Genomic DNA, 20,820 nt, shown 5'->3' on the forward strand with positions numbered 1-20,820 from the left:
TGTTACCGTTTTCTCTTATGAGAGTCACCAGGTTGACCCTGAATTTTTGGTCCATGTCTGTTCCAATAGCAACTGTTCTTGCCGGATCCTCCACTAGCATCTCCTGCTTTGTTTCTCCGTTCGATTTGGGTCTTAGCGCATCATCGGGCCTAGACTCCAATTCTTTCATTGAAACTTCCATCATGTCTTCCTTACCGGACTCTGCTTCATTTGCTAAAGCTTTCCTCTATGCCCGCCTTTGCTTTTTGTTGGGGGATTTTCTTCTTCCACTGGCATTCTTCTTGCCGGTTGCTTAAGTGATGTTAAGTAGCATGACTTTGCCCCTTCTTGATTTCCTCTTAGCTTTGCTGTCGTCCCGAAGTTCAAGACATACCACATAGTTAGATGATATGTACATACAACTCCTTGGACGTCATGAATAAAGGGGCGCCTAATAATTGCATTATAAGCTGCCGGCACATCAACTATTAAGAACTCCGTAATTACATCCCGAGCCTCGTTATTGTCTCCAACTCGGACCGACAGGGTTATGAGGCCTTCAGGGGTCACAGATGCTCCCGTGAACCCTATCACTTGGTATCGGACAGGCTTGAAGTGCTCCCGATCGATCATCGACTTCTCAAAAGGTTGATAAATACAGTATGTTTGCAGAACTTCCTCTATCGACCAAAATTATATGGATTAGACAATTTGATACTTTTAACGTGACCACCAGAGGGTCATCGTGGGGGTAAACAACATGCTCCGCGTCTTCTACAATGAAGGACATAGCTGGCATTGTTGGCGGTCTCCTGCACTGCATGCTTTTATTAAAGTTAACCTGGTGCTTGAATTCCTTTAGGCTTGCCTTTGCTCCATTCACACTACCTCCATGCATTGGACCACCACTAATCACATGGATCTCACTTATCCGTGACTGAACATTCTAGTTGGCTGGCTTGAACAAGTTTCCGTTCTGAGTTTGAGCTTTATACTGGCTGAAATACCCTCTTCTCACCAAATCTTCCAGGTTTTCCTTCAGATGCCGACAATCTTCGGTCAAATGCTCGTGATCCCAATGGAAATCACACCACTTGGTCCTGTCGCGGTTTTTATGGAACATTTGCTTCAGCCGCTGCCACTTGTCGCTATCTTTATTCATCAAATATATCTGACTCCTGGAGGTGGTCAGCTGAGTGTACGCCTCAAATTTCTCCTTGTGTTCACCCCTTTCCCGACCACACTTCGCGCGGTCGCTTCTATCACGGTCACGTCTTTCACGGTCATTACCTGTTTTGACCACATTGGATTACTACCTTCTTTCATCTTGGTCGCGATCACTCTCGCGACCCTTCTCTTTTTTTCTATTTTTCTTCTTTCCTCTTTTCAAACTCGCGGTGCTGACTGCTCGTGGCCTTATCAAACTCCTCACCCCTGATGAAGTCATTCGCCTTTCCTAGCACAGGCTCTAGAGACGTGAATATTTTACGGCCAGGTAACTTTTGAAGGTTCATCCCTCTCTTATCCCTGTCATCAAGGCTAAGACCGCCACATCCTGCTGGAGCTGCGGGATAGAGACCACTTCCACATTAAATCAGCCAATGAAGTCGCAAAGACTTTATGTTTCTCCTTGCTTAGTAGTGAGCACTTCACCCGTAGTGCGCTCGCGACGCGTATTGCTTAGAAAATGAGTGTTGAATGTAGAAGATAATTGGGAGAAAGTAGATATAATACCCGACTTCAAGCTCTTGAACCATGTCTGAGCAATTCCGGTCATAGTAGATGGGAACACCTTGCACCAGATGGCATCCACTTGGGTGTACAAGAACATGTGTCCTTCATATGTCGCGATATGATCGTTGGGGTCTAAGCTGCGGTCATATTTACATGATAGCATTTTGATTCTTGACATTGGGTGATTTAGTATATCTGGTACGAATGGGGAGAGTATGGGCTTGATTAGCAAGTGTCCGCCCGCCGAATAGTTACTACCACCATTGGTGCTGTGATCACGGTGGGGACGACTTTGAATATCATCCTCTGAGTTGTCATGTTCTTCAGTTTCTACGATATCTTCTTCATATTATGGGTCTTCAATTTGCCTTTCCATCTGGCGTCCCTCGTGAGAAAAAGGTCTGCATTCTCTTTAGCGGGGTACTTTCAGCATTGCGACCAGTCATAGTTATCATCCACCTACGAACTCGGCCACCCCTAGCATTAGGAGTAGGGATGTTGTTAGGCTGACTACCGGCTCGCAACATTTGGAAAAAGACGCTACAGTTTGTAGCTGCTTAGGGGAGAATTGACTGAGTTGATTCAGGTTGAATGATCCACCACCAGTGCTGACTTGAGATACATTGTTCTCATGAGTTTGATGCTCGTTGTTGTTTCCGGTCCCTCTAGTTGAGAACTAAGGTGCACCAATGGGTACGGTAATAGGTGGTTCAGTAGACCCTTGTCCGGTTTCGAATCCTTGTGGACCACGTCTGGAATTGCTTGCTCTTTCCATGTTAGCATTCACAAAGATGGGAAGTCCCCTCCTTCTAGAGCCAAGTTATTTCGGTTGTGAAACGGTGGCAGACTCAAAAAGTGTCCGTCATTAATGAGGGTTATCCGGGAGTGGTGATCTGCACAAGAACAAACGTGAGCCACGACGGCAGTCCCGGTCTCAAGTTGAAGGAGAATCAACTTCCTTATTATGAGTTTACATCTTGCACCTGTGTTGTCGATCATGAAGAATGTCCGTCAGCGGACTTGGGTCATACCCATACACTAGGTTCTTTACTTTCACAGATGCTAAGCAAATCTAGAACCTAACATATGGTTTTATTTCCATAGGAACGAAAATCCTTTTATGAGAATTCATCCGACTGGATACAAAAGGTTCTCTATGAGTTGGCATCTGCTTCTGATAGCCTGCAATTGAAGCCCTTGGTTGGACTTGATAGGCGTGTCGCGCACCTAACAAAAGTAATTTCCTAACTAACCTCCTAACTATGTAGCTGGGCAAGTTAGGGTCGAATCCGCAGGGACAAACAGTATCAAACACTAGGTATCTTGACTCAATCTAACTAAACAAGTGACAAACAATGATGAAAAGGGTGTTGAACTAATAATAACACTAAACTATGACTACTACTAAAGACACACAAGGTATAATCAATCAATAAAGGCATCTAGAACTAAATATCCCCACTAGCATGACTAATACATGAATAATTTCCATCCCAATAAACATAATCAAGGATTCAAGAGGAGTAATGCACCCTAAAACTACCAAAGATCTCTCCCGAGTACCAATGGCTACTCTAAACAAGCAATCAAACCTATTCCCATGGAATCATGCAAGAAAGAGACATTAAGCACAGTATCACAATTAAATTCCTAGTAATCCTATCTACTTATTCCCGTAGAGATATTCATACTATTGATTGAATCAACAAATCCATCTAGATTCAATTCCCATTAAAAACAAGATGTAAGGAGTCAAATCAAAATCATCTATCCCTAGTATGATAATGAACATAAGAACAATCCAATCAAACAAGAACAATTAATCATATAAACTTGGGATTAATGGAGGAATTCATGTATTAATCATCGCTAGGGTTTAACTTAACCCTAGATTATAAGACTACTCACTCATGATTGAAATAACAAAGCAAATAATAAACAAATTGAAAGACGTAATAATAATGAAGGAAAAGAAGAGATAAAGAAAACTTAGTCTTTACTTGAAGAAATCAAAGCAGTAGGAATCGATGTTCAACAATGGAGTACTCTAATAACTCTCTAAAAAGTAATAGTGCGTGTATTCTCTAATAATAAAAATCGTAGTTTTTAACTTTAAGAAAATAAGTATATATATGTCTCATGAATCTGGCGCAACACGGGCTTGAAACAGCCCAAAGATCGTCTCGCGCGACCGGGCAGTCGTCAGGTCAAATGTTTCTTCGTCGCGCCTGACCGGGCGCTTTTCAGCAGCATTCTCATGATATTCTTAGCCTCGCCCGACCAACCCTGGCGGATTTTGCCCGGTCGGGCCCGCAAGTGGAGGTTGCTTGGCTTCTTAAATCTCTGAAATTGTGCTAAGTGAGTCTCGCCCGACCGACCGTGGCGGATTTCGCCCGGTCGGGCGCGAGAGCAAATTTCTCCTGGACCTTTGAAAACACAAACGCACTACAAGAGACACATTAGTACACAAAAAGGGCTCCGAAGAGTGCAATTAACATCAATAAATCATGAGGGACGGGGGTAAAATTCTATATAATATAGACACATCAAACACCCCCAAGTTAGACTTTTGCTTGTCCCTAAGCAAAACCGGTCAGAAAATCAAGAGTTCAAGGCATTTATAGTGGTTTCACCCCATCATAAATTTTTTGAAATGACGATAGATCGAATCCAAACACACCACAAATCATAATCGGTAAAGTTCGACAAAAAGCACCAATCAGGGATAAGAATCAAGAGAGGCCACTAATTATTCGCTACAAATCAATGAGAAGGATCTCACTAGGGGACTCTCCACTCATTTCTAAAGCACTCTCCAAGCAGTTAAAATGACTGCTTCTATCCATCCCTAGTACCAGTCCCTACTCTCATACTCGTGTGTTTGAAGGGTGATATATAACACTCAATTGCTCCGCTTCACCAAGTTAGTCCATAGGCTTGTATCATCTCTCCACATCAGGTAGTTATACACGCAAACAAATCATATGACTCAATTAAGGTTGTAACGGGGCTTAGGGTAGTAGGTGTGGCAAATATTTGGGAATGTGGTGCTCAAGGAAGTGAAGTATTACTACAACTTTTGCACGAAACACCCCAAGCGATGTATTAGACTGTGACACAACTATAACCCATTTCTCTTTCAATTCATCCCCTTTAACCTTTCACATAATCCAAGCAAGGACTTCCAATTTGACATTATTCACAATGAGATCTATTTTCTCCTATCATTTTTTTTCATTTTGATTTTCATACTTTTTTTTTCTTGGAAGCCTTGTCTTATTTTCAGAAGTTCTCTACATTGGGGAAAAAAAAAGGAAGGGCTGCACAGGAAGGGCTACGCTTTTCTTCAAAAGTGCAGCCCTACATAACAGAATGGCTGCGCTTTTGAAGAAAAGCATAGCCCTTCACTTAGTAGGGCTGCGCTTTTCTTCAAAAGCGCAGCCCTTCTGTTATGTAGGGCTGCGCTTTTGAAGAAAAGCGTAGCCCTTCTTAAGAAAATTTGAAATGTTAAATTCGCGGGCTTCAAATATATTATCCCTCCTTCTCTCTCCTCTCTCACGTCCCTCCTCCCATTTCCTCCTTCTCTCTCCTCTCTCACGTCCCTCCTCCCTTTCCTCCTTCTCTCTCATCCTCTCTTCTCTCTCAAAAACTCCTAGAAACACGACAAAAAGCCATAAATGATTTGCACTAATCATGCCGACGGAGTCCGATTACCTATTGTGATACCTTTTCGGAAGCGGAATAGGCCAACGAGTTAAACTCACTGCTACGTTGTGATGTATGGGCTTTTTAAGCCATCCGAGTTCGTTTAAGGCTCGAAATAGACATTTTAAGTATTTCCGATTTTTTTTATTTCCTTAGTTATGTATTAGGGTTTTGTTTTAAGTATTTAAACATTATTAGGTCAATGTTTGGAGGCAGTTTTTGACTTTTCAGATCTATAATTTCTTAATCTTCGTTTTGATTAATGTTCTTGTATTTTCAGATCTATAATTTCTTCTCTTCTGTATATTAGTTTTTGTTCATTTTTTTCATTTTTGTTTCGTTCTTTTTTTGTTGTTTTGGGTTTAGTTGCATTGAAGAATTCTCTATGTGATAACATTTTTTGATATCCTGTTTTAGTTTTCCTGACCACATTTCCTATTCCCCTTTTGGATTTGGATGGTTAACTTTAAAGTTTACTGCAAATATTAAAATTCAGAAAATGTGAGATTAATATATGAGTAAAAAAATGTCAAAAAAAATTTTTTTTTTGGTAGGAAGGGCTGCGCTTTTTAGGTAAAAGCGCAACCCTTCTAAGCTTGAAGGGCTGCACTTTTACCTAAAAAGCGCAGGCTTACTTAAAAGTGAAGTGCTGCTGTCAAAAAGCGCAGCCCTAAGGGTCTTTTTTAGCGCAACCCTTCCTTATTTTTCCACTAGTGCTAATTTAGCTACTAGCTAATGAGGATAGAGAAGAATTTTTTTGCTCATGTAATCAATCATATTCGTTCTCCTTCTTTCTTTCTTTTTCATTCATACCAAAAACCAATTTCACAATCCACAAGTTAGTCAACCAAAAATACCTAAATACTTCACTGCCAACGGTAAAGGGACGTATTTTTTGGAAAAATGAGGAGCTCATAATGTGGTTGTCAAAAGAAACATGCTCAACTCAGAGTGGTTAACTAGGGAAAATGAATGCAAGGAAGGTTATTTGGTCTTTTAGTGCAATTTCCTACGTGAGTCATAATCATCTTTGTTCAGACATTGTATAGCTAATGCATCAATAGAGAGAAAACACAAGTTCTAGCATCCCTCATGAAGTGGGCATACACACAAGAAAAACATAATGTTAAGGCACATAAGCTCACGGTTAAGCCTAAACATGCTTGCAGGACATATAGAGTGCCACAATCTTGATTCTTATCATAGATCTAAGTACAGTTATGCCATGCCTTGGTGATCAATCATTGTTTCGTGTCCATCAACAATCCAAAGTCAAAACAACATTATGATAGTATGGGGCACAAGGAAACAACTTATTCAACTTTGACTTTGATTTTTCAGTAGGCTTCACACATCACACACACAATGTAAACAAAAACAAACCAAAAGAAAAAGAAAGAAAGGAAAAACACACAAAACACACAAAAAACACCAAAGAAAATCTATGCCAAACTGAACTATGAAAGCTGTAAACTACCTAAGGAGTATTAGAAGATACCATATGTACAGTAGAAATCCTCCCCTAAGCTGAACTTGGCAATGTCCGCATTGCAGCAAGGAGAAGGGACGGAGCACAGCCCTCAGTCGGCCATAGAATCAGGATCACCATCAGCGGTCTCATAAGCATCTTGAGTACCGGTGCCTGCGCCACTCCCTCCAGCACCACCATATGCGGGGTTCCATGTGTACCAACTGGGGTGGGGACCAGCATGAGCGATCGTACCAAGCCTGCAATAATCATCATACATAGGAAACATAGCAAGGCGCTGGTCAGCGTAGATGGTGTCCACGCGGCGCTCTATGCGCTCAAGAGCCTGAGTGTTAGTAGTCATATTTAGTTCCATACGCTGCAGAACACTCATCATCCCCTCAAAGTCAGCAGTAGGGGGAGGGGGTTGGGAAGAGGAGGAGGGGATGGTAGAAGAGGAGGGAATGGAAGGGGCGGCCTCACGCCTACGGTAAATATGGGGGGCTCAGGGACGGGACCAGTCTGAGGGGGGTGTGCCTCATCTCCAACAGGGAGAAGGTAGGTCGGGGGCTCAGTAGAATGGGCATCCTCTATGGGTAGCTGGACTAAGGCGGGGTGGGGGAGGAGTATAGATTGCCGAGTGGCAATCATCCACCTATAATGCCTACCGCTAGGGACAATGTACCGAGCGCAGAGGAAGTGGTCAAGGTCGAGGTAAGTAGCCCTAGGAACAACATTGGCCCGGTTCTCAACATAGCCAAAATGACACGCTATATGGGTGACTAATCCCCCAATAATAATAGGTATAGAGGAACGGACACTGCCGTCCTCCTCGAAGGTGGGGTAAGTCGTGGAAATCTTATGCAAATGGTGCATAAAGGCCTACGCGAGATCGAACTGCGTGGTCATGGTGGCGGGCCATACATAAGTGCCAAGAGCACTGAGTTCCTCAGTCCTCGAGGTGTTGGGTTCCCATCTCCCAAAAATAGTACTCCCAAAGATTTTCAAAAAGAAGCGAATGTTGGGATGATGAACAGACTTGATTTGCAGGTGTTGGCAGTTTGGTGGTCTAACACAAGTTAGACCTTGCGAAAGTTGGCCTAACAAGAAGGTTTCGGGTTTCTTCCTTTTCCCCCTAACAGTCATAACAAAAATTTGAGCAAATTGGCGAATGGTCAATCTCCTATCCACATTGGCAATTCGAAAATGCATGACATGGTCGTATTGAGAATGTTTGCGAATTTCTAAGGAACTTAGAAATTCGAGGGTGAGGTCGGCATAGGTGTCATGGTACATGGTGAGGAAGTGTTCTATTCCAATTCCAACAAACAATGTGCGCGTAATTTCAGCGACACCCAAAGCATGCAAGAGGTCATGATGAACGAATCGGGTCGGTGCAACCAAACGATGTTTAAGTTTTTGGAACCATACCTTTTGAGCCTCATCTTTAAAAATTACATGGGGGAAGGTAGGATCTACCTCAATTGCAGGGGTGTTAGTGCCATGTGTATCACGTCGAGCCGCTATTAGAGAAGGTGATAACCTTTACTCAAGAAAACCCAAGAAGGAGGAGTGAGAAGATGAAGGAAGAGGAGAGAGAGTGAGGGGGAAAAAGATGGTAATTGGGATGGGGAATTTGGTGAGGATGAGTGAAAGACTAAAAATTATGGAGGAAATTGGGAGTGTAGATGGTGAGGAAGGAGATAATTTGGGGTTAGGGTTTTGAGAGGGTGAGAGAGGAAGAAGATGAAGTTAGATGGAGGGTTTGAAAGAGAGTGAAAGAATAGAAGGAATTCGTGGGTTAAAAAAAAAATATGTCGCTGCATCGCTCCCGACCGGGCGGATTTCGCCCGATCGCCCAGGCGGAAATTCTTCCTTGGTTTTTTTTTTCGCGTTTTCTGATTTGTCCCCTACTGAAATTTGTTTGCGCGCCCAACCGGGCGGTTTTCGCCCGACCCGCCCGGGTGGAATTTTTGTCCTCCAAAATTTTTCCGTTTTGTGAAATTGTTGCCCCAGCTGAAATGTTCTTGCAGGTCCGCCCGGGCATATTTTGCTCGACTGACCCGGGCGGTGCCTAGTGAGCGTTTTTTTCGTCGCTATTTCGAGGTTTAGGCCCTTGTTCCCATATTCCTGCAGTGGTGCTCCACACATGAGAAGTTTGCACTCCAAAACACTCCAGAAAAAAATAAAATCCAAAATAATTAAAAAAAAAATCAAAATAAAACCAGAAAAGATGAAGAATTCGGAAATTGGGTTGCCTCCCAATAAGCGCTAGTTTTTAAGGTCATTAGCTCGACCTCCTCAATTATCACTTCGATGAAGGGATGCAGAGTATGATGTCAACTCTCTCAACAATAATATCTCCAGCTCGGTAATGCTTTAATCTGTGGCCATTGACCTTGAAAGTGCCATCTTGACGGTTCCAAAGCTCCACTGAACCATAAGGAAAAACCTTACAAACCTTGAATGGACCGGACCACCGTGAACGAAGTTTACCAGGGAATAGCTTTTGACGAGAATTAAAAAGAAGAACCAGATCTCCTTCCTTGAACTCTCTTCGCACAATGCCTTTGTCATGCCATCTCTTAGTTTTCTCCTTGTACAGTCCAGAGCTCTCATAAGCATCAAGGAGAAGCTCATCCAGCTCAGTAAGTTGAAGGAGTCTCTTCTCACCCACCGTTTGAGAGTTAAAATTGAGGCTCTTAATAGCCCAAAATGCACGATGCTCTAACTCGACAGGGAGACGACATGCTTTCCCATAAACAAGACGATATGGAGTGGTACCTATAGGGGTCTTGAACGCCGTCCTGTAAGCCCATAATGCATCATCAAGTGTAGCAGCCCAATCTTTTCGCGTTCTCGCAACCGTCTTTTCCAGAATAATTTTGATCTCACGGTTGGAAACCTCCACTTGGCCACTAGTTTGTGGGTAATATGAAAGTCCCACTCTGTGATGCACACCATATTTCTTAAGCATGGCTTCAAATTTATTCTCCAGAAAATGCTTACCTCCATCACTAATCAAAACCCGTGGAATGCCAAAACGAGGAAAGATAGTTTTCTTGAAGAATTTACTAACCACACGAGCATCATTAGTGGGAGAAGCAAGAGCCTCCACCCATTTGGAGACATAGTCCATAGCAACCAGAATATACTTGTTCCCATAAGAGGAATGGAACGGACCCATGAAATGTACACCCCACACATCAAATATCTCCACTTCAAGAATAGTGTTGAGAGGCATCTCATTCCGACGGGAAAGATTACCCGTCCTTTGATGAACATCTTTGAACAAAGTAGGCCAATGAAAACCACATTGAAGAATTTTCGCTGCAGTTTTATTAGTACTAGCATGGCCTCCACAAGGTAAATCATGACAATGAGATATAATAGGAGATACCTCATTTCCAGGAATACACCTTCTAATCACCCCATCCGCACAAGACTTGTACAAAAAACGATCATCCTAAAAGTACGTCCTCACATCTTTAAAGAATTTCTTTTTTTGTTGCGATGAATAACCATGAGGAATAGTATCACTAGCCAAGTAGTTGGCTATGTCAGCATACCATGGGATCTCTGTAGTGGCTAAAGCTAGAAGCTGCTTATCAGGAAAAGAATCATCAATTGGTAGAGCCGCATCACCCTCAGCATCCATAACAATTCGAGAAACGTGATCTGCAACAACATTCTCAGCACCCTTCTTGTCTCGAATCTCCAAGTCAAACTCTTGTAACAACAAGATCCACCGAATCAAACGGGGCTTATCATCCTTCTTGCTCATCAAATATTTAAGAGCCGCATGATCAGTGTGAATTATCACCTTCAACCCCACCAGATAAGACCAAAATTTCTCCATTGCATACACCACTACTAATAGCTCCTTCTCAGTTGTGGCATAGTTCATCTGGGCCGGGGTAAGAGTCTTACTTGTATAGTAGATGGCATGAAGTTTACCATCCTCCCTCTGACCTAATACTGCTCCCACTGCATAGTCACTAGCATCGCTAATAATCTCGAAAGGGAGATTCTAGTCAGGCGATTGAATTATAGGAGCAGAAATAAGAGCCACTTTTAACCTGTGAAAAGCCTCACTACAAGCATCAGTAAACACAAAGGGACATCTTTGCCTAAAAGCTCAGTTAGAGGTCGAGCAATTTTGAAAAATCTTTTATGAAGCGGCGGTAGAATCCCGCATGACCAAGAAACTCCTTACTCCTTTGACAGAGTTAGGAGGTGGTAAACGCTCAATGACCTCTATTTTGCTTTGTCGACTTCAATGCCCCGATGAGAAACAATATGACCCAGAACGACTCCTTGTTGCACCATAAAATGACATTTTTCCCAGTTGAGAATCAAATTAACTTCTTGCATCTATGGAGCACCTTTTGTAAATTAGCAAGCAAATTCAAAAGATGTTCCATAGACGAGAAGTCATCCATAAAACTTCCATAGAGTTCTCAATAAACTGGAAAAATTGCCATCATGCAACGCTGAAAAGTGGCAGGAGCATTACATATCCAAATGCATCCTTCGATATGCAAAGGTGCCATAAGGACATGTAAGTAGTCTTTTCCTGGTCACTTGGATGAATAGGAATTTGGAAAAAACACAGTACCATCCAACCAACAGAAAAAGGAATGTTTTGCCAATCTTTCCAACATCTGAACAATGAAGGGGAGGGGAAAATGATCTTTTTGAGTGGCCTCATTCAGTCTTCTATAATCAATACACATGCGCCACCCTGTCACAGTTCTAGTGGGAACTTGCTCACCCTTATCATTCTTGACAACGGTCATACCTCCTTTCTTAGGGACTACTTGAACAGGGCTAACCCACTTACTATCTGAGATAGGGTAGATTATACCTGCATATTAAGAACCTCTTTCTTGACTACTTCCATCATATTTAGATTAAGTCCTTGTTGAGATTCTATAGAAGAAGCATATTCGTCCTCAAGAATGATTTTGTGCATGCAAAAGAGGGATTAATACCCTTAATATCATCAATGGTGTACCCAATGACATTCTTATATTTCCTTAAAATAACAGCAATTTTTCAATTTGAATGTCATCAAGCTCAGCATTAACAATAAAGGGTAGTATCATTGGGACCCATGAATACTATTTCAAAGTAGAGGGAGAGGTTTTAGTTCTACCTTAGGAGGCGTAGTACTCTCCTTAGTTTCCTCTGAATGCAACAACTCCTGAGAGGCTTTTAGATTCAATGGCTCGTGTCTCCTCTAGAAGTCTCTTGTATTCCTTAGTTCCCAATCTTCCTCATCAGCACTACCCATCAAGACCGTTTGTAGTGAATCATTAAGTTGCAAATTGAAAGTCGTGGCTTCTATCACCTCATCAAGAGCATCCACTCTATAAACAGTTTCTCCCATAGAAGGAGAAGTCATGGAGTTTGTGAGTGTGTACTCCATCTTCTCATCACCTACTTCAAAGGTGATCTTACCCTTTTCATGTCAATAATGGCTCCAGCAGTGGCCAAAAAGGGTCTCCCAAGAAGGATGGGAACTTGTGCATCTTCTTTCATCTCCATGACGACAAAATCACAGGGAATAAAAAATTTACCCACTCGAAGAGGAACATCTTCAAGGATACCAAGTGGAAACTTCACTGTCCTGTCAGCTAGTTGTAGAGAGATGCGTGTGGGTTTTAGTTCGCCCATGTTGAGTTGCTTGCAGATAGATAAAGGCATGAGACTAACACTAGCCCCAAGATCACACAAAGCATTCTTGATAGCAATATCTCCAAGCTTGACAGGAATAGAATAGCTGCCCGGATCTCCTAGCTTTTCTGGAAGCTTATTCTGCAAAATAGCACTACACTCAGCTGTTAGTGAAACAGTGACACTATCTTCAATTTTTCGTTTGTTAGAGAGCATGTCTTTCAAAAACTTAGTGTAGGAAGGCATCTCAGATATGGCATCCAAGAAAGGGATGTTGATGTGTAGCTTCTTCAAGATGTCAAGGAACTTCCCATATTTCTTTTCAAGTTTTGCCTGTGCCAATCTTTGAGGGAAGGAACAGGTGGCTTGTATGGTTCCATAGGAGTGACAGTGGGTTCCTCTTTCTTAGTCATCTTAACTTCATCTTCCAAACCCATCTTCTCTTGAACTTCCCGACTCAACTCTATAACCTCTTGTGCATGTCTTTTGCTCAGTTACCCTCCTTGTAGGCTCTTGCAGTTCTTTACCGCTCCTCAATGAAATGGCATTGATATGCCCCTTAGGATTTGGTTCAGTTTGCCCAGGAAGTTGGCCTGAAGGTTTAGAGAGGTGGCTTATTTGTTGGGCTAGTTGGGTCATCTGACTCTCCATCAATTTATTATGAGCAGTGATTTGTTGGAGAGAGTTGTTGAAGAACATTCTGCTTGGCTTGGTATTCAACTTGCTTTGCCTGAGAGGAAGCTAAATTCTCCATGATAGTCTCAAGGTTGGGTCGAGAGGATGATGATGAAGGGTTAAATGGTGGCTTTGTTGGAAACCAGGTGGCTGGGAGTAGTTGGTGTGTGGAGGTTGAGGTTGGTTATTTTTGTAAGAGAAATTTGGGTGATTTTTCCAACCTGGGTTATATGTGTTTGAGTATGGGTTGTTTTGTGGCCTTGTGTTTGTGTTTAGGAGGGCATTGACTTGCTCAGTTCCCGCTCCCATGTATTTATTGACACTCGATTCAAGGAGTGACCTTGCACTTCACAAATCTCACAAACAGGTGCTACTGTCCGCTACTCAACTGATCAACTTTAGCTGCCAAAACTTGCACAGTGTTAGTTAAAGTAGCAATAGCATCAACCTCATACTTACCTCCCTTTTTAGGGGCTCCACGAGACACACTCCAGTCATTCAAGTAATTGTTGGCAGCCATATCATCCAACAATGTCTTCGCAGCTTCTGGAGTTTTTGCCATGAAAGTACCGCCAGATGCGGCATCAATAGAACTTCGAACTTCATGCTTCAGACCATTGTAAAAGGTTTGAATCAGTAACCACTCAGGAATGCCATGGTGTGGACACTTCCTTTGCAAAGCCTTGTATCTCTGCCTATAGGGACTCCGATTCATGCTATTGAAAACCAGATATCTCATTTCTGAACTTGGAAGTTCTCATAGGAGGGAAGAACTTGTAAAGAAAAGCCTTTTTCAGTTCTGGCCATGTGGCAATCTTCCTCACTTCTTCTTCTTTAAACCATTCCTTTGCTTCGTCCCTTAGAGAAAAAGGAAAAGCACAATACCGAATTAAATCATCAGAAACGTTTATTAATTTCAAAGTATTGCATTTTTCTAAGAAATTAGCCAAATGATCAGTAGGGCTCTCTTTGGTGTTCCCGCATATGAGTCCTGTGAGATAAACTGGATGAATGTGGCTTGAGCTCGAAATGTGTGGCAGTGGTTGTTGGTCGAGTAATGGTGGTGGTGGTCTCATCGGGCATAGCATATTCCCGTAGAGACTTTGGTGGTGCTTCGTCTCCCATTGTTGATTCTTGTTGTTGTTTCTTCTTCGACCTCCTAATCTCCTTGATGTAGCCTCGATCTCGCGATCAAGAGTAATTAGATCTTGTGAACCCTTGCTACGAGTGCGCATGCAACAAAAAGACTGAAAGAAAAGAGATCAAACAACAAATAGAGTGACAATGATCGAACAAAGAAAGTTTAGCTAAATAAATCAAAGATAAACTAATCTAATACCATTTGTCCCCGGCAACGGAGCCAAAATTTAATAGGCATGTCGCGCACCTAACAAAAGTAATTTCCTAACTAACCTCCCAACTATATAGCAGGGCAAGTCAGGGTCGAATCCACAGGGAGAAACAGTATCAAACACTAGGTATCTTGACTCAATTTAACTAAACAAGTGACAAACAATGATGAAAAGGGTGTTGAATTAATAATAACACTAAACTATGACTACTACTAAAGACACACAAGGATAATCAATCAATAAAGGCATCTAGAATTAAGTATCCCCACTAGCATGACCAATACATGAATAATTTCCATCCCAATAAACATAATCAAGGATTTATTCAAGAGGAGTAATGCACCCTAAAACTACCAAAGATCTCTCCCGAGTACCAATGGCTACTCTAAACAAGCAATGAAACCTATTCCCATGGAATCATGCAAGAAAGAGACATTAAGCACAACATCACAATTAAATTCCTAGTAATCCTATCTACTTATTCCCATAGAGATATTCATACTATTGATTGAATCAACAAATCCATCTAGATTCAATTCCCATTGAAACCAATATATAAGGAGTCAAATAAAAATCATCTATCCCTAGTATGATAATGAACATAAGAACAATCCAATCAAACAAGAACAATTGATTATATAAACTTGGGATTAATGAAGGAATTCATGTATTAAACTTAACCCTAGTGTAATAGCGTTGTTTTTAAGAACCTTTATTTAAAAGCTAAAAGTGGATAAGACCATCATTCTTAATGGTTAAGAAAGCTTGTGGATAAGCATCATCATTCTTAATGGTTAAGAAAGCTTGTGGATAAGCATCATCATTCTTAATGGTTAAGAAAGCTTGTGGACAAACATTATCATTCTTAATGGTTAAGAAAGCTTGTGGATAAGTACTATCATTCTTAGCGGTTAAGAAAGGTTGTGGATAAGTACTATCATTCTTAGTGGTTAAGAAAGGTTGTGGATAAACACTAACATTCTTAGTGGTTGAGAAAGCTTGTGGATAAGGCACTATCTTTCTTGATGGTTAAGAAAGGTCAAAGAGGATAAGAACCATCATTCTTATTGGCTAAGAAGGCTTTGGAAACCAATATATAAGTTAGAAAGTCCTTGAGAGCCTTAAACATTAAGATTATGAAAATCGTTTGGAGATTGTTTTATCGGGTAACGATGAACTTCCAGTTAAAGAGACTTTTGGGGTTGAATCCGAACTCAGAACCTAACCAAACTTGATATATGAAAAGCTTGGGATGTCTTAAGGTTAAAATGGTCAATTATGCCCAAGAATTATGTGGCTCAATAGGGTAAATTGCTTACATAGTAAAAACTGGCCAGCTGAAATTACAGCTCAGACCTATGCTCAAAGAAAGCTGCTTAGCAGCTACTTAATTGTCGATCTTTCAAAGACCTTTGTATTCATGAAAGCCAACACCTAAGGCTAACACCTCAAGCAAGAATCACCCAAAAACTCCAAGAAACCGACCTTGCCCAGAATAGGTTTCCCACCCTTGGGGGTACCACCAGAACAGACTATAAAAGCCTGTTCTGGATTTTCGTCTCTCTGCTATTATTTCTTCCTCTTGGACACCCAGTTTTCTTTACATAGAACTCTTCTAGACATCCATACAAAGTAGTTCAAGCTTTGTTTCCAATCTTTAGACCATAAACTCATATAGAAAACCTTGCTGAAAGATCACATAAGTTGTTATAAGTTCAACAGATTACACCTCTTGTATTTAAGCTTAGTTTTTCATATCTATAAGCTTGTTGAAACTAATCTTTAGAATTTTATACATTTAGGGGAAGATTTAGGAGTAGTTAACCAAGTGGATTAAGGAATTTCGTGGCTTTAAGCATCCTTAGTTAAGGTACACACTTAGTTTGGTTTTAACCTAGAGATTTCCATACCTATAGTTAGGTGATTGTTTCTTTCTGTGTAATCATGTTTATGAAATGAATTTACTTATGATGTGTATTTTATTATGTGTATATTGAGTTTGTAACATGGATATAGCATGCTAAGGTTCATTAGAGATGTTTTATTTGACCTAAACAACACTTATACACAAAGTAATTACGATTATGATTCTTAATGGAATGTGTTTGTACATGGACTTGTGGAGTATTGTGATGATGAGGTGGAGTTGTTATGTTATTTTGTTGTGGAGTTTTGTGGTGGTTGTGGTGAAGTTGTTTGAGTTGCTATTGTGTTGTTGTTGCTTGTTCTGTTGTAGTATGTTGTTGGGTTATTGTTGTTCTGTCATTGTGGTTGTGGTGGAGTTGCTGTGAAGTTGTTGCCTATTGTTGTTGTTGCGCCTTGTTATGGTTGTGTTGTAGTTGTGATGGCTATTGTGGAGTAGTTGTGATGGTTGTTGTAGATTTATTATGTTGTTGTTCTGTTGTTGTGGTGATGTTTGTGGTGGGTTATAGTTAAATAGTTTACTAGTTTGGAAGATGAATTAGTTTGGATATGATTAAAAAGGTTACGATGATGTGTCCAGAGCTAGTATCATGTGGTTTACAGTTTAAGTATATATATCCAAAGTATTCAGTAGAAAAATATGGTTCATCTTGTTATTATGATTCACGAAGTTGCAGTGATGAATTTGGGATTATGATTTACTTAGGTTTGTTATGAACATAGTCGGTGGTGGTTTCTGTTGTTGGTTGTGCTGATATATTGTGGTTGTGTTGTTCTGCTATTGTGCTTAATGTCGTGTTATTGGTGTTGGTGTTATTATTGTTGGTGGAGGTGGTATTATTGTTGTTTGTTGTGTTGTTGTTGTATAGTTCTTATTGGATAGTCGTTGTTGATGATGCGAGGGAAGTCATAATCTTAGAATTGGGAGACTGTTATAATTATTGTAGTTGGAGTTGATATGTATGAAGCGAGTTATGAGTTATGGGAATGACTTCATTAATTTCTATTTGCGGGATTCAGTTTGATTAGCATAATGGTTGCGTTAGAAGAAGATAATTAGAATATTAGTAAAGATTGGTTGTTGATTATTGTTATTGTTATGAGGTGATTATTGGAGGATGACTAGGAACGAATGGAGTATCATTCGGAATTATGAAGGAGATTGTATTATTGGAATTATTCGAAAATACTATGTTTCTTAAAATATGATTTCGCATGATAATGAGGAAATGATTCGGATATGAGTTAAGACCAGATAAGGTCGAATATGGTGTTATGTTATGAGTATTGAGGATTCAAGTAGAATCATTAAATATCTTATTTTATAAATATGAAAGTGAGGCATGACATGCACCCCGAGTTTAGGGGTGGGTAGAGTCCCTAATTGTTGCCTTCCAGGAAGGGCGAATTCCTGGCGTTATAGGACATGTCCGGTTAAGTCTTGCAAGCAGAACAATAAAAGGTGGGGTGACGACCCTCAATAGTTTGGAGACAGCTGGTACTGCGTGGTACCCCTCTCCACTCGCGTTCATGCCAAACGATTTGATTTTGTGAAACTATAATAACTGAGTTAAATGTGATTATCTGTTATTATAACTATGTGTTAGTTTTCAAAATACACCTAAACTTGTATTTTCGATTACACAGTGTGTACTCAGCTTTGCTGATAGTGTTGTCATTTATGTGGCCTGTCACTTGGTGGGTGGCAGAGTCAAACATTGTTGCAGGTTTGGTGTTTAGAGCTCAGAATTTTGAAGTGAAGCAAGATAAAGATGTCGTCGTGGATTATGGAGTGAGTTTGCATTTTAGATAGTCAATTAAGGAATAGTTTCTGATTTTTTTCGTTGTGTATAATATTTGGGAATATTAGTCGAGATATTGGTGTAATTGAAGTCTTATATAAAGGATTTTGTTTTGTGGGCCAATGACCCACAGGCCCAAGATCGTTTTCTAGGTTATGTTTCCACTATGAGTAAATATTTTATTCGAGGCTTATTAAGCATTGATTGTGATTAGTGAATCTTAAGTATATTTACCTAGCAACTCAGGAATCGGGCTGTTACACCTAGATTATAAAACTACACACTCAAGATTGAAATAACAAAGCAAATAATGAACAAGTTGAAGACATAATAATAATGAAGGAAAAGAAGAGATTAAGAAAACTTAGTCTTTACTTGAAGAAATCAAAGCAGTAGGAATCGATGTTCAACAATGGAGTACTCTAATAACTCTCTAAAAAGTAGTAGTTTATTCTCTAATAATAAAAAGCGTAGTTTTTAACTCAAAGAAAATAAGTATATATATGTCTCACAAATCTAGCGCAACACGCGTTCGAAACAGCCCAAAGATCGTCTCGCCCGACCGCCTCGGGCGGTCGTCAGGTCAAATGTTTCTTCATCGCGCCTGACCGGGCGCCGTTTAGCAGCATTCTCATGATATTCTCCGCCTCGACCGACCGACCCGGGCGGATTTCGCCTGGTCGGACTCGCAAGTGGAGGTTGCTTGGATTTGTGCTAAGTGAGTCTCGCCCGACCGACCCGGGCGGATTTCGCCTGGTCGGGCGCGGGAGCAAATTTCTCCTGGACCTTCGCTTATGATTTCTAGCTAAGTAAAAGACGCCCGACTAGCCGGGGCGGATTTCGCCCGGTCAGGTGGTTGCCAGATTTTAGCCCAATGTGAGTTTTTGAAACGTCACGACTTCTTGTCTCATGTAGTGGTATCAAGGAATAGTTAATGCACCAAAATATGGTTATTTCTACAATAATCAGTATGAAACACACAGACGCACTACAAGACACACATTACTACACAAAAAGGGCTCCGAAGAGCGCAATTAAAATCAATAACTCATGAGGGACGGGGGTAAAATTCTATATAAAATAGACACATCAGGATTAACAAGTCGTGCTCTGGCACAAATGATTGAAGGCAAAACTCCGAAGGAGATACGTGAGGTGTTCTATTTGCATGATGATCTTACTAAGGTTTCTGATGCTTTGCAATGTTGTGTGTGCTTAACATGGCCTCTTTAATTTGTCTATTATGTTAATGCAGATTTGATTGTTTTGGGAGGAGAAGTTGGAGCCTTCGTGAAACATGGTTGATTATCCTCGAATCAGACTTTTGAACCGACTGTATTTGTGTAGGAATATATAAGTACTATAAAGCGGAATTTCATGAATCAAATTCATAAGCACTTAAATCAGGATCACATGCATATACAATTAAGGATCACATACAAGTTTAGAAATAACCTTTGTAGCGTGATTTCCACAAAGCTTGAATAATCCGGACTGAGAATCTCAGATGCGATTCCTCTACTTAGTCCACCAACCCGGATCAACACTCCACCAATGCTAGTTGGAAAGGAAGAAAACTTCTTTCTTGTTTTTGGAGTTTAAACGTGACTTTTGAAGAGAGAGAATAGGAGAGAGAAAATAATAAGAGAATAAACTGACTGTTTTCTTTTCTGCCTAACCCAAATATATAAAAGTATTTAGGTCAGATTCTCTCCTTTTCTCCTCTCTTGGCCGGCCACCCTAGGGCCCTCTTGGGCTCTAGGTTTCTTTTGTTGATCCAAGTTTAATGTGTGACCTTGTAGGATCCGTTACATTGGGCTTCGGGTTTATTTATTTACTAATCCGAAGTTCTATAGTTTCTCTAGCAAGACGTATAGACGACCCAATATAACGAACTTATTATCTCTATAATACGATCCATTATATATTAGTAATTGCATTTAAGTCGAGGACATAAATCCTTCAATCTCCCACTTGTCCGAGACGAGTGTGCAATGTTTTTTATTCCTCAAGTCTCTTAATGTCTTAATTTGATAGTATGATCATATTTCTATATCATCCATACTAGCTTTCAAATTATTCCTTGAAATCCGAGTTCAAATTGTCAAACAAATGATCATCGAATGATCCATTTGAGCACGGCCATGCATTTTCAATTTTTCACTCTTCAAGGGGCCAAGACACCTATCCTATCTCATATAGGAGGACTTTTCCAATCTTGTAGTAACCAATACTCCCACTCAACTTTTAGCACAACCTGAATGCTGCCTTTATAGTCCCCTTTTACGGCATGACGTTTGACAGTATCAAAGCTATACTAATCATTGGGCTAAGTAATGTTCTACTCATGTCTCAGGAATCTACTAATATAATTTCGAAGTTATAAAACTTCTAAGTAGGTCAAGTTCGACTATGTATCAACTATACATGTCCATATGATTGATTAAACATCTCTATGTTTCCATAGCCCATGAAACGGCGCTATCAATCAATCTTATATGCT

General features: G+C 40.6%; 2 pseudogenes; both read left to right on the forward strand.

Annotated features, from left to right (window-relative positions):
• LOC130590785 (SKP1-like protein 21) overlaps positions 1–19,674 on the forward strand; it is a 36,730-nt pseudogene extending 17,056 nt beyond the window's left edge.
• LOC125494060 (small nucleolar RNA R71) lies at positions 13,891–13,989 on the forward strand (annotated as a pseudogene).
• Positions 19,675–20,820: the final 1,146 nt, after the last annotated feature.

This window comes from Beta vulgaris, chromosome 3, assembly GCF_026745355.1.
Source record: "Beta vulgaris subsp. vulgaris cultivar EL10 chromosome 3, EL10.2, whole genome shotgun sequence".
Taxonomy (NCBI): Eukaryota; Viridiplantae; Streptophyta; class Magnoliopsida; order Caryophyllales; family Amaranthaceae; genus Beta; species Beta vulgaris.